Source organism: Mustelus asterias, chromosome 5 (genome assembly GCF_964213995.1).
Source record: "Mustelus asterias chromosome 5, sMusAst1.hap1.1, whole genome shotgun sequence".
Lineage (NCBI taxonomy): Eukaryota > Metazoa > Chordata > Chondrichthyes > Carcharhiniformes > Triakidae > Mustelus > Mustelus asterias.
The window spans coordinates 27,693,513-27,705,761 of NC_135805.1; the positions used below are offsets into that span (position 1 = coordinate 27,693,513).

The 12,249-nt window shown below is 44.2% G+C and overlaps 1 protein-coding gene across 19 annotated transcripts in view; it reads left to right on the forward strand.

The window, feature by feature from the left end:
* The window catches only part of slc8a1b (solute carrier family 8 member 1b), a 284,183-nt gene that overhangs the window by 78,109 nt on the left and 193,825 nt on the right, over positions 1-12,249 (forward strand). Inside the window, exon 1 of one of the 19 annotated variants that reach the window (XM_078212318.1) lies at positions 7,271-7,453. The exons of the other annotated variants lie outside the window; for them this stretch is intronic. The gene's annotated coding sequence lies outside the window, so the exon portion shown is untranslated. Of the gene's footprint in view, positions 1-7,270; positions 7,454-12,249 lie in introns of those variants that run through there. 19 annotated transcript variants of the gene reach the window in all.

The window sequence follows — 12,249 nt, forward strand, 5'->3', positions numbered from 1 at the left end:
GAAATTATAATTGTACAAACAAAGAATAAAGAAAATTACAGCACAGGAACAGGCCCTTCGGCCCTCCAAACCTGCACCGACCATGCTGTCCGAGTGAACTAAAACCCCCTTCTGGGGACCATATCCCTCTATTCCCATCCTATTCATGTATTTGTCCAAAAGCCCCTTAAGAGTCACTATCGTATCTGCCTCCACTACCTCCCCCGGCAGAGAGTTCCAGGCACCCACCACCCTCTGTGTAAAATACTTGTCTCGTACATCTCCTTTAAACCTTGCCCCTCGCACCTTAAACCTATGTCCCCTAGTAATTGACTCTTCTGGGAAAAAGCTTCTGACTATCCACTCTGTCCATGCCCCTCATAATCTTGTACACTTCTATTAGGTCGCCCCTCAACCTCCGTCGTTCCAGTGACAACAAACCAAGTTTATAGAATCCCTACAGTACAGAAGGAGGCCATTCGACCCATTGGTTTTATACCGACCACAACCCCACCCAGGCCCCATTCCACACAACCACACATATTTACCCTACTAATCCACCCGACACCAGGGTCAATTTAGCGTGGCCAATCAACCTAACCCGCACATCTTTGGACTGTGGGAGGAAACCGGAGCACCCGGAGGAAACCCACGCAGACACGGGGAGAACGTGCAAACTCCACACAGACAGTGACCCGAGGCAGGAATCGAACCTGGGTCCCTGGCGCTGTGAGGCAGCAGTGCTAACCACTTTGCCACCGTGCCACCCCATGGGGGAAGACAAAATAAAAAGGGAGAAAAAGAAAATGTTGAAAGTGCACAGTTGTAAAGGGAAAAGATGGGTTATACATTATTGGTTAGTTTTGGATGTGTTCTCTTAATCAGACTTTCCTCTTTGTCCCTCTGCAGCGTTTTCTGTCATGAGGAGAAACGTGACATACTGGGCCTATTTTCACAGGGGAGGTAAAACTTAGAGGAGGTATAATAGGATAGTTAGAATTAAAAAAAGTTGTGAAGTGCTTTAATGGAGCGAACATTGTTTATGCCAGGAGGGAATAGTGAGGAGATTCACAAGGTAGTCAGGAATAGGTTGTTGGATGACACTAACAGTACAGAGGAAACAACCCAAAGGCATTTTTATTCATAAAGGGTGACAGAAGCACCATAGGCAAATACAAGCTCATTAGTCTTACTTCAGTTCTGTGTAAAATAACGGAATCATTAGTAGGACTAATTATCTTTACAGCACCAATCTAGCAAGTAGCAGTCAGCATGACTTTAGGCAGTGAAGGTCCTGCCTAACTGTATGTCCATTATGTTCTCTCCCGGGGTTGCGGGGGAGGGGGACGGGGTGGTGGTTGGTGTGCTGCTGAGGTGCATGACATTCACATCTTGAATTCTCTGTTTTCTTGACATAAGTGTCAAAAGAGGTTTCTGTGGCCCCATACGTGAAACAGGCATTTGGTGTTTTCCTGTCCTTTTGATGCCTCCTTCAAACTGGTTTACCCTAAATCTAAGCTGTCATAAACTAATCATAGAATCCCTACGGTGCAGAAGGAGGCTATTCAGCCCATCAAGCCTGCAACAACAGCAATCTCATCCGGCCCCTAAACCCGTAACCCCAGGTATTTACCCTGCTAGTCCCGCTGACACGAAGGGGCAATGTAGCATGGCCAATCCAGCTAACCCGGACATCTTTGGAGTGAGAGAGGAAACCGGAGCACCCAGAAGAAACCCACGCAGACATGGGGAGAATGTGCAGACTCCAAACAGACAGTCACCGGAGGCTGGAATTGAACCCAGAGTGAAGCAGCAGTTCGAGCTACTGTGCCAGCATGCTGCTCTGGTTTAGGTCCATATGCTAGCCATTACTTGCCAGGGCTCGGTGGAGTAGAATTCACACTCAGCACGTTCATACTGCTACCAGTAAGCTATAGGTTCACTTCTCCCCTCTGACCGACATCCCAGATTTCTTTGAGGAAGTGAAAACTCACGTTGACTGTGGTGAAACTTATGACATGTATTCTTAGATTTTGAAAGTACAAAGAACAAAGAAAATTACAACACAGGAACAGGCCTTTCGGCCCTCCAAGCCTGCACCGACCATGCTGCCCGACTTAACTAAAACCCCCTACCCTTCCGGGGACCCTAACCCTCTATTCCCATCCTATTCATGCACTTGTCAAGACGCCCCTTAAAAGTCACTACCTTATCCGCTTCCACTAGCTCCCCTGGCAATGAGTTCCAGGCACCCACCACTCCCGTCTAAAAAATCTGTCTCGTACATCTCCTTTAAACCTTGCCCCTCGCACCTTAAACCTATGCCCCATAGTAATTGACTCTTCCACCCTGGGAAAAATCTTCTGACTATCCACTCTGTCCATGCCTCTCATAATCTTGTAGACTTCTATCAGGTCTCCCCTCAACCTCCGTCGCTCCAGTGAGAACAAACCAAGTTTCTCCAATCTCTCCTCATAGCTAATGCCCTCCATGCCAAGCAACATCCTGGTAAATCTTTTCTGTACCCTCTCCAAAGCCTCCACATCCTTCTGGTAGTGTGGTGACCAGAATTGAACACTATATTCCAAGTGCGGCCTAACTAAGGTTCTATAAAGCTGCAACATGACTTGCCAATTTTTAAACTCAATGCCCCGGCCGATGAAGGCAAGCATGCCGTATGCCTTCTTGACTACCTTCTTCACCTGCATTGCCACTTTCAGTGACCTGTATACCCGTCCACCCAGATCCCTTTGCCTATCAATACTCCTACAGGTTCTGCCATTTACTGTATACATTTGATAAGGTTCTGCTTTATAGCTTTCTAATTAAAGTCCAAGCTTTTGGAATTCAGAGTAAATATTGGGTATAAATAAGAAATTAGTTGAAAGGTAGGAAACAAGTGGTATGAGTTAGTGGAGTAATATCTGGAGGGAAGTACTGAATGGGGGAGGGGGCACCAGGCTCAGTGTTGAGACCGTTGTCATTTCCAAATAACTCAGCGCAAAAATAAATTTCCCCTGCAGCCTCGGCCTCTTCTCGCTTAGTGAGGATTTAAAATTGATAATGCTTAGAGTCATAGAAATCATAGAGGTTTACAGCATGGAAACAGGCCCTTTGGCCCACCTTATCCATGCCGCCTTTTTTTTAAACCGCTAAAGCAAGTCCCAATTGCCCCCGTTTGGCCCCTATCCCTCTATACCCATCTTACCCATGTAACTGTCCAAATGCATTTTAAAAGACAAAATTGTATCTGCCTCTACTCCTACCTCTGGCAGCTCGTTCCAGATACTCACTACCCTCTGTGTGAAAAAATTGCCTCTCTGGACCCTTTTGTATTTCTCCCCTCTCATCTTAAACCTATAGCCTCTAGTTTTAGACTCCTCTACCTTTGGGAAAAGATGTTGACTATCTAGCTGATCTATGCCCCTCATTTCTAGACCTTTGTTGCCAACTTTCGGTTCAGAAGGGAAAATAATTTTCTACTCATTCTCAACACTCTCCATAACTTTAAAAACCTCAGTTAAATATCATTTTGGACATCTCTGTATTGGTTGAAATGGCTCTATTATCGCAAATCTCTTCTCAACTAAGTTTCTCCTTACTGCAGTTTTGCCTCACTGGCCTCTGCTGTGCCTTATATTGTCTGCACCTGCCTTAGTCTTCCTATGACACTTAAAACAGAATAACTTCCTTATGACGCAAGTGGTGCAGTTTCACATTCTTCCCTTCCTTCATCTGTGCCATGACATTTCTGTTAACTCAGTGATTTGGATATAGGGCTCGAGGGAGTCACATTCAAGTTTGGTGAAGGGACTGTTTATATTGAAGCCAAATAGGTAGAAAAGCAAGTTGTGAAGAGGATTCAAAGGACAAGGCGGGCTGGTGGTTTGGACCTTACCGGGGAAGCTGGCTGCTGAGCTCTCGGTGGGTCATTATGCAGGCACCCCGATCTCCCAGTGTACTGGGAGACCTGCTGTTGGCCCCCCTCCCTCCTGTGGAGTGGAAACATCATAGGTTCACATATCAACTTTAAACCTTTTTTAATTTTATGATTTTCATTATAGATCTATCATGGGATCAAGGAAGGGGGGGATCAGGATATTGAATTCGATGATCAGCCATGATCAAGATGAATGGCAGAGCAGGCTCGAAGGGCCGAATGGCCTACTCCTGCTTCTAGTTTCTATGTTTCTATCATCAATCTAGTTAAATAAATTCAGTAACAGAATTCGAGCTGTTATTTAGCTGCTGTGAGAGCTGCAGTTGGCATTAGGGAGGGGAAAATGAGCCAGTGTTCCATCTCGTGATGACTACCTCGTCACTCAGTCTAGAGGTTCTTGTATGTCAGGCACCTATCTAGCAACAACTTTGGGAAGCTGCATTCATGGACCAACCGAAATAAAGCCAAATCCTCTCACTGACAACAACCAGTTCTATTTCACCATCACCACTCTCGATCCCTCCACTGCCTCTGTTATGTTGTGATGTTCCAGTATTTCATGAGCAGAAATTTCCTCTCGCTGAATATTGGGCTGACCGAAGCTATTGTTTTCAGTTCCTGCCCAAAAGCTCTATACCCTAACCACTGACTCTGAGATAATGCAGTATATGGTGCACACATACAGTAAGACTTAGACAACATCCGGGCGGAAACTGTTGAGTGACAAGTGATATTGGGTATCATGCTGACATGCCCATGCCAACACTATAGTTAAGAAAGCCCACTAACGCCTCTCCTTTCTCAGAAGACTAAGGAAATTTGGCATGTCAGCTACGACTCTCACCAACTTTTACAGATGCACCATAGAAAGCATTCTTTCTGGTTGTATCACAACTTGGTATGTATCACAACCTGCTCTGCCCAAGACCGCAAAGAACTACAAAAGGGAGCCCAGTCCGAGACGTAAACCAGCCTCCCATCCATTGACTCTGTCTACACTTCCCGCTGCCTCGGCAAAGCAGCCAGCATAATTAAGGACTCCACACATCCCGGACATTCTCCCGTCCCCCTTCCGTCGGGAAAAAGATACAAAAGTCTGAGGTCACGTGCCAACCGACTCAAGAACAGCTTCTTCCCTGCTGCTGTCAGACATTTGAATGGACTTACCTTGCATTAAGTTGATCTTTCTCTATGCCCTAGCTATGACTGTAACACTACATTCTGCAATCTCTCCTTTCCTTCTCTATGAACAGTATGCTTTGTATAGTGCGCAAGAAACAATACTTTTCATTGTAGGTTAACACATGTGACAATAATAAATCAAATCAAAATCATATCAAACATGAAGGCCAGGCAGTGACCCCCTTCTGACAAGAGAACCCAATACTTCCCCTTAGCATTTAACCATCATTGAATTTCCCATCATCAACATTCTTGGGGTCATGATTGACTAAACTGGACGAGCCACATAAATACTGTAGATTCAGGAGCAGGAGCAGTCCGAAGTTGGATATTTTGTGGAGTGATTCACCTCCTACCTCCACTAAGATGGACAAAAAGGATATAAACAAAAAAGTGATATCAGACTTTATAAAACACTGATTAGACCTCAGCAGGTGCTCAATCTTGAGCACCAAACTTTCGGAAGAATATCAAGATCATAGTGTGGGAGTGGAAAGAATGGTGAGAATGGAATGAGGGGTGAGGGACTTGAATTAGTTGGAGAGGCTGAAGCTGGGCTTTTTCTGCTTGGAGCTGAGAATGTTAAGAGGAGATTTGTTCAAAATAATGAATGGTTTTGATAGTGTAAATGAGGAGAAACTGTTTCCAATGGGAGAATGATCAATAACCAGAGGGCAGAGAATTAAGGTAATAGAAACAGAAAATGCTAGAAATACTGGCAACAAGCATCTGTGGAGAGAGAAACTGGATTAACATAGAAACTAGAAGCAGGAGGAGGCCATTCAGCCCTTCGGGCCTGCTCCGCCATTCATTGTGATCATGGCTGATCATCAAATTCAATATCCTGATCCCCCTCCCCCCTATATCCCTTGATCCCTTCAGTCCCAAGAGCTATATCTAATTTATTTTTGAAATCACACAACGTTTTGGCCTCAATTACATTCTGTGGTCGTGAATTCCACACATTCACCACCCTCTGGGTGAAGAAATTTCTCCTCACCTCAGTTCTAAAAGGTTTACCCCTTATCCTCAAACTATGACCCCTAGTTCTGGACTCCCCCACCATTGGGAACATTCTTTCTGAATCTACCCTGTCTAATCCTGTTAGAATTTTATACGTTTCTATGAGATCCCCTCTCACTCTTCTAAACTCCAATGAATATATTACTAACTGACTTAGTCTCTCCTCATATGACAGACCTGCCATCCCAGGAATCAGCCTGGTAAACCTTCACTGTACTCCCTCTATAGCAAGGACATCCTTCCACAGATAAGGACACCAAAACTGCACACAGTACTCCAGGTGTGGCCTCACCAGTGCCCCATATAATTGCAATAAAACATCCCTATCCCTATGCTCAAATCCTCTTGCTATGAAGGTCAACATACCATTTGTTTTCTTTACTGCCCGCTGAATCTGCATGCTTACTTTCAGCGACTGATGCACGAGGACTCCAAGGTCTCGTTGAGTATCCACCTCTCTCAATTTACACCCATTCAAGTAATAATCTGACTTCCTATTATTGCTACCAAAGTGGATAACCTCACATTTATCCACATTATCCTGCATCTGCCATGCAGATGGCCACAAACTCAGCCTGCCCAAATCACACTGAAACATCTCTGCATCCTCCTCACAGCTCACTCTCCCATCCAACTTTGTATAATCAGCAAATTTGGAGATAATACATTCAGTTCCCTCTTCCAAATCATTAATATATATTGTGAACAGTTGGGGTCCTGCGCAGATCCCTGTGAAACCCCACTAGTCACTGACTGTCAATCAGAAAAGGGCTCATTTATGCGAACTCTTTGCTTCCTATCTACTAACCAGCTCTCTATCCATCTCAAGACATTACCTGCAATCCCATGTACTTTAACTTGACATAGTAGTCTGTTATGAGAGACCTTGTCGAAAGCTTTCTGAAAGTCTAAATAAACTACATCCACTCACTCTCCTCGGTTAACTCCACTAGTTACATCCTCAAAAAATTCCAATCGATTCGTCAAGCATGATTTCTTTTTTGTAAATCCATGCTGACTTTGTCTGATTATACCACTGCCTTCCAAATGTCGAGTTATGAAATCCTTAATAATGGACTCTAGCAACTTCCCCAGTACCAACGTTAGGCTCACTGGCCTATAGTTCCCTGTTTTCTCTCTACCTCCCTTTCTGAATAGCAGGCTTATATTAGTGACCCTCCAATCTGTAGGAACTATTCCAGAGTGCAAAGAATTTTGGAAAATAACCACCAATGGATCTACTATTTCCAGGGCCACTTCCATAAGTACTCTGGGATGAAGATTATCAGGACCTGGAGATTTATCCACCTTCAATCCCATCAATTTCAGGTTGATGACCTTTCATCTACTTTTATTTCCGATTGCCAGCGTTCATGGTGTTTTGCTTTTGTACAGAATTAAGGTTGTTGACCAGGGACTCAGAGATGTGGAAGCATTTTTTGATGCAGAGAGTTATGGTCAACTCTGAAAGGGCGGCAGAAGCAAGTTCAGTTGTAACTTTCGGAAGGGAATTGGATAAATATTTGAAGCAAAAATATTTATCAGGATAAGGGGAAGAGCAGTGGAGTGGAGCTAACGGGATTGCTCGATCAATGAACCAGCACAGCCTTGCGGGGCAGCACGGCGGCCCAGTAATTAGCACTGCTGCCTCACTGTGCCAGGGACCCGGGTTTAATTCCTAGCCTGGGTCACTGACTGTGTGGAGTTTGCACATTCTCCCCATGTCTGCGTGGGTTTCCTCCGGGTGCTCCGGTTTCCTCCCACCGTCCAAAAGGTGTGTTGGTTAGGTGCATTGGCCGTGCTAAATTCTCCCTCAGTGCACCTGAACAGGCGCCGGAGTGTGACGACTAGGGGATTTTCACAGTAACTTCATTGTAGTGCTAATGTAAGCCTACTTGTGACTATAAAATAAAGTTTTACTTTTATGGTCTGAATAGCCTTTGCCTATTCTGTAACATTCCATGATTTTACGGGGTTAAAAGTAGTTAAGGCCTGAAAATGAGCTTTGAGATTGCAATCCAGGGACCCACACCTTTTCATTGTGTTGCAGGCAGCATTTTACATTTGGGCTGCTTGCTTGCTGCTTTATGTGACTTCAGCACCACCTTGACTTCAGCCATGAAACAGAGGGCCAAATGCAGAGCAAATCCCTGATTTGCCTTCATTCGCATATCTCTGATATTTTAATCCCCTACCCTACGGTTTGGGCTAAGATACCTTTGCATCTTACAAAAGGCTTTCAGAATTTCTTCCGCCCTAATGTGACGTTTTCCTCCTTTAATTGTGTCATTCTACTCGTGGTAGAGATTAGTTCTGACCTGTCTTCTGGTCTGCAGTGGCCCCCAATGATCCAAAGGCCTTTGGATGACCCGAATATGGGTCACCAGTGCCTGCTCTTCCTAGAACAAAGAACATAGTACTGCACAGGAACAGGCCCTTCGGCCCTCCAAACCTGTGCCGATCATGATGCCCGAACTAAACTAAAAAAAACCTTCTGCCCTTAGTCTGTATCCCTCTATTCCCTCCCTATTCATGTACCCATCCAGATGTCTCTTAAATGTTGCTAATATGTCTGCTTCCATCACCTCCTCTGGCAGCACGTTCCAGGCGCCCACCACTCTCTGCGTGAAAAACTTCCCCACACATCTCTCTTTAACTTTCCTCCTCTCCAGAGGGGCAATTTTTTCACTCAGAGGGTGGTATCTGGAACGAACTGCCAGAGGCAGTTGTAGAGGCAGGTACAATTTTGTCTTTTAAAAAGCATTTAGACAGTTACTTGGGTAAGATGTGTATAGAGGGATATGGGCCAAATGCGGGCAATTGGGACTAGCTTAGTGGTAAAAACTGGGCGACACAGACAGGTTGGGCCAAAAGGCCTGTTTCCATGCTGTAAACCTCGATGACTATGACTCGTAACTTGAACCTGTGCACCCTTGTAATTGACATTCCATCCTGGGAAAAAACCTCTGACTATCCACCCTGTCTATGCCTCTCATAATTTTGTAGACCTCTATCAGGTCTCCCCCTCAGCCTCGGTCTTTCCAGTGAAAACAATCCTAGTTTGCTCAAAAAACAGAAACCAAAACAGAACTAATTTATTCCACCGAGTTTTCCTCTTAGAAAGCTTGTGCATTTTTGTAAGCTTGATATTCGGTTGTTTGGTTTGTCAGCAATGAAGCAAAGATAGGTTTTGGGATGGGGGGCTGGCGATTGCCAGTACTGCAGTTGTGGGAATAAGTCTTATTTCCTGGTTCCCCTGAAATTTAAAAAAAATCTTCCTCATTAACAACCTCACATCATGGATCGTACACACGCTGTAGTGATTACTTACAAATCTCATGTGTGTGCATACCTTACATGTAAGAGGCCGAATACCTGTATTGGGTAGCCATTACGGATGCTTACAAAGGCAACTTATCAATATTGTAGCGCCTATATTGAGTGAGGGATGCTGCACCCTGGTTATTTTAGGCCCCTCTCCCTCTTACCAAGCATGACAGCCAGTTTCTAACCATTGAAATATTACCTACATGTAATTTTCTGCTGCTATCACAGTTGTACTCCCTACACCTGCCCATATCAGCAGCTGGATGTGATTAATTATTAGTTTACCAAGCTTACTGAAACAAAACCTTCCGTCTCCCAATTACCCAGACAGATAAAAACAGCAATGGGACCTTTGTAAAGGTTTTTTTAAGTGTCACAAGTAGGCTTCCATTAACACTGCAAAGAAGTTACTGTGAAATTCCCCGAGTTGCCACACTCCAGTGCCTGTTCGGTTACACCGAAAGAGATTTTAGCATGGCCAATGCACCTAACAGGGCTGTGGGAGGAAACTGGAGCACCCAGCGGAAATCCATGCAGACACGGGGCGAATGTGCAGACTTTGCACAGACAGTGACCCAAGCTGGGAATCGAACCCAGGTCCTTGGCGCTGTGAGGCAACAATGCTAACCACTGTGCCACCGTGCCGTCCCCAAGTTACTGCTTGGGCATATATAGATGTTCCTTCATCATTTCATCAAATCTTACTTAATGCTGTTGAGGGGGTTCTTTGAAAGTAAGAAGTGCAATATTTCAAGTAAAAACCTTTTTTTGACAAACTATATATGACCTACAAATGTGAATTGCAACAAACTGGACTGATGGAGGAACTGTAAATGCTCGTAGCAGTTTCCAGTTTTGGCAAGGTAGTTCTTACCATTTAAACCTGATTTTCAGCAGTAGACAAAAGAAAGGAAAGGAAGGACTTGCGTTTACGTAATTTTCAAAACAACTGCACCACAGGCAGCCCACTCACCTCTTCAAAGAACAGTACAGCGCAGGAATAGGCCCTTCGGCCCTCCAGGCCTGCGCCAATCATGATGCCTTCCTAAACTAAAACCGTATGCATTTACAGAGTCCGTATCCTTCCATTCCCATCCTATTCATGTATTCATCTAGATGCCCCTTAAATGCCGCTATCGTACCTGCTCCCACCATCTCCCCGGGCAGCGATTTCCAGACATTCACCACTCTCTGTGTAAAAAAACTTGCCTTGCACATCTCCTCTAAACTTTTCCCCACACACCTCAAACCTATATCCTCCATTACTTGACTTTTTTACCCTAGGAAAGAGCATCTGACTATCCACTCTGTCCATGCCGCTCATAATCTTGTAAACCTCTTATCAGGTCACTATTCAACCTCCATCGCTCTAGGGAGAACAATCCCAGTTTATCCAACCTCTCCTCATAGCTAATACCCTCCGGACGAGGCAACATCCTGGTAAACCTCTTCTGTACCCTCTCCAGAGCATCCACATCCTTATCAATCACTTACCTCCCCCTTGCTGGATACTTCGCCTTTGGTAGCAGTCTTTGAGGTTCGGACAGGAGAGCTGTAAGTGGATGCCTGGATTAGGACGATGTGGCCGGAAGGCCAAGATAGTTCATTCTTGGTTCTGTCCATCGTGGCAAATGTATGTTTCCAGAAACTACTTCAAACATATAATTCTGGGTGACATACATTGTCTAAATTAGATGAATATTTTGTGGTACAGTTACCGGGGTTTCATCAATCCTTCCCACCTATTGGTTGATAAAGTATTAGAATGTATCATGTTTAATAATCTCATCAGTATAAACATTGTCATGCTGATTCTGTAGTAGCAAAAGAAAGATATTGTACTAATTACTATGATTACTTGGTTAATGAATAATATACTATAATGTTTATAAATTTTAATGAATCATTGATTAATTATTTACAGGCAGGAATGCCCGTTAGCACAGCGTATATCTTTGTTTTATAGTACATTAGATATCAGCGTTAAAACCGTTTTGAGTACTATTTTTAATTTTGTGGAGCTGACTTTATTGAATTTTGAACGTACAATGTCAATCTGCTCCATATCTATCAGCTTATAATGCCCTATTGTGACGCTTTGGTTTTCCCATATATTTTTTTGTTGCTGATGCAGAATTCTTATCACATAAGTATACTATAACACATTGCATTTATTGAACTTGAAGTTGGATAATAAGCAGCTGTGAGTGTCTTAATGATTGGACAGTGATAAGGCAATTAAGGTGGTATACATTTCAAAAGCTGTTCTCATGGTGTAAGATGCATTGGAAACCATAGATTGTATTGCAGCCTCATAAAATACTCCTGACCATCCATTATTCAAGATAATACTGTGTCTGCTTATTCATGCATTGCAACTTTCAGCATTTCAAGGTAGTGTTTGCCCTGTTTAGTTTGATAGCATGTCACAGTGCATCACAATCTCAAAAATATTTGCTGAGGAAGTTTCAGAAGGTATCTGGCACACTTGTGCATTAAAGCACTGATACTTTGTCACTCCGGCAGGATGGAATTGCCTTCGTAGAGTGCGTAAAACATCTGGTGTACAGACTTAAGGTGAGGACAGCACGGTGGCACACTGGTTAGCACTACTGCCTCACTGCGCCAGGGACCCGGGTTCAGTTCCAGCTTTGGGTCACTGTCTGTGCGGAATCCGCACGTTCTCCCAGTGTCTGTGTGAGTTTTCTCCGGGTGCTCCAGTTTCCTCCCACAGTCCAGAAGACGTGCTGGTTGGGTACATTGGCCATGCTAAATTCTCCCTCAGTGTACCAGAACAG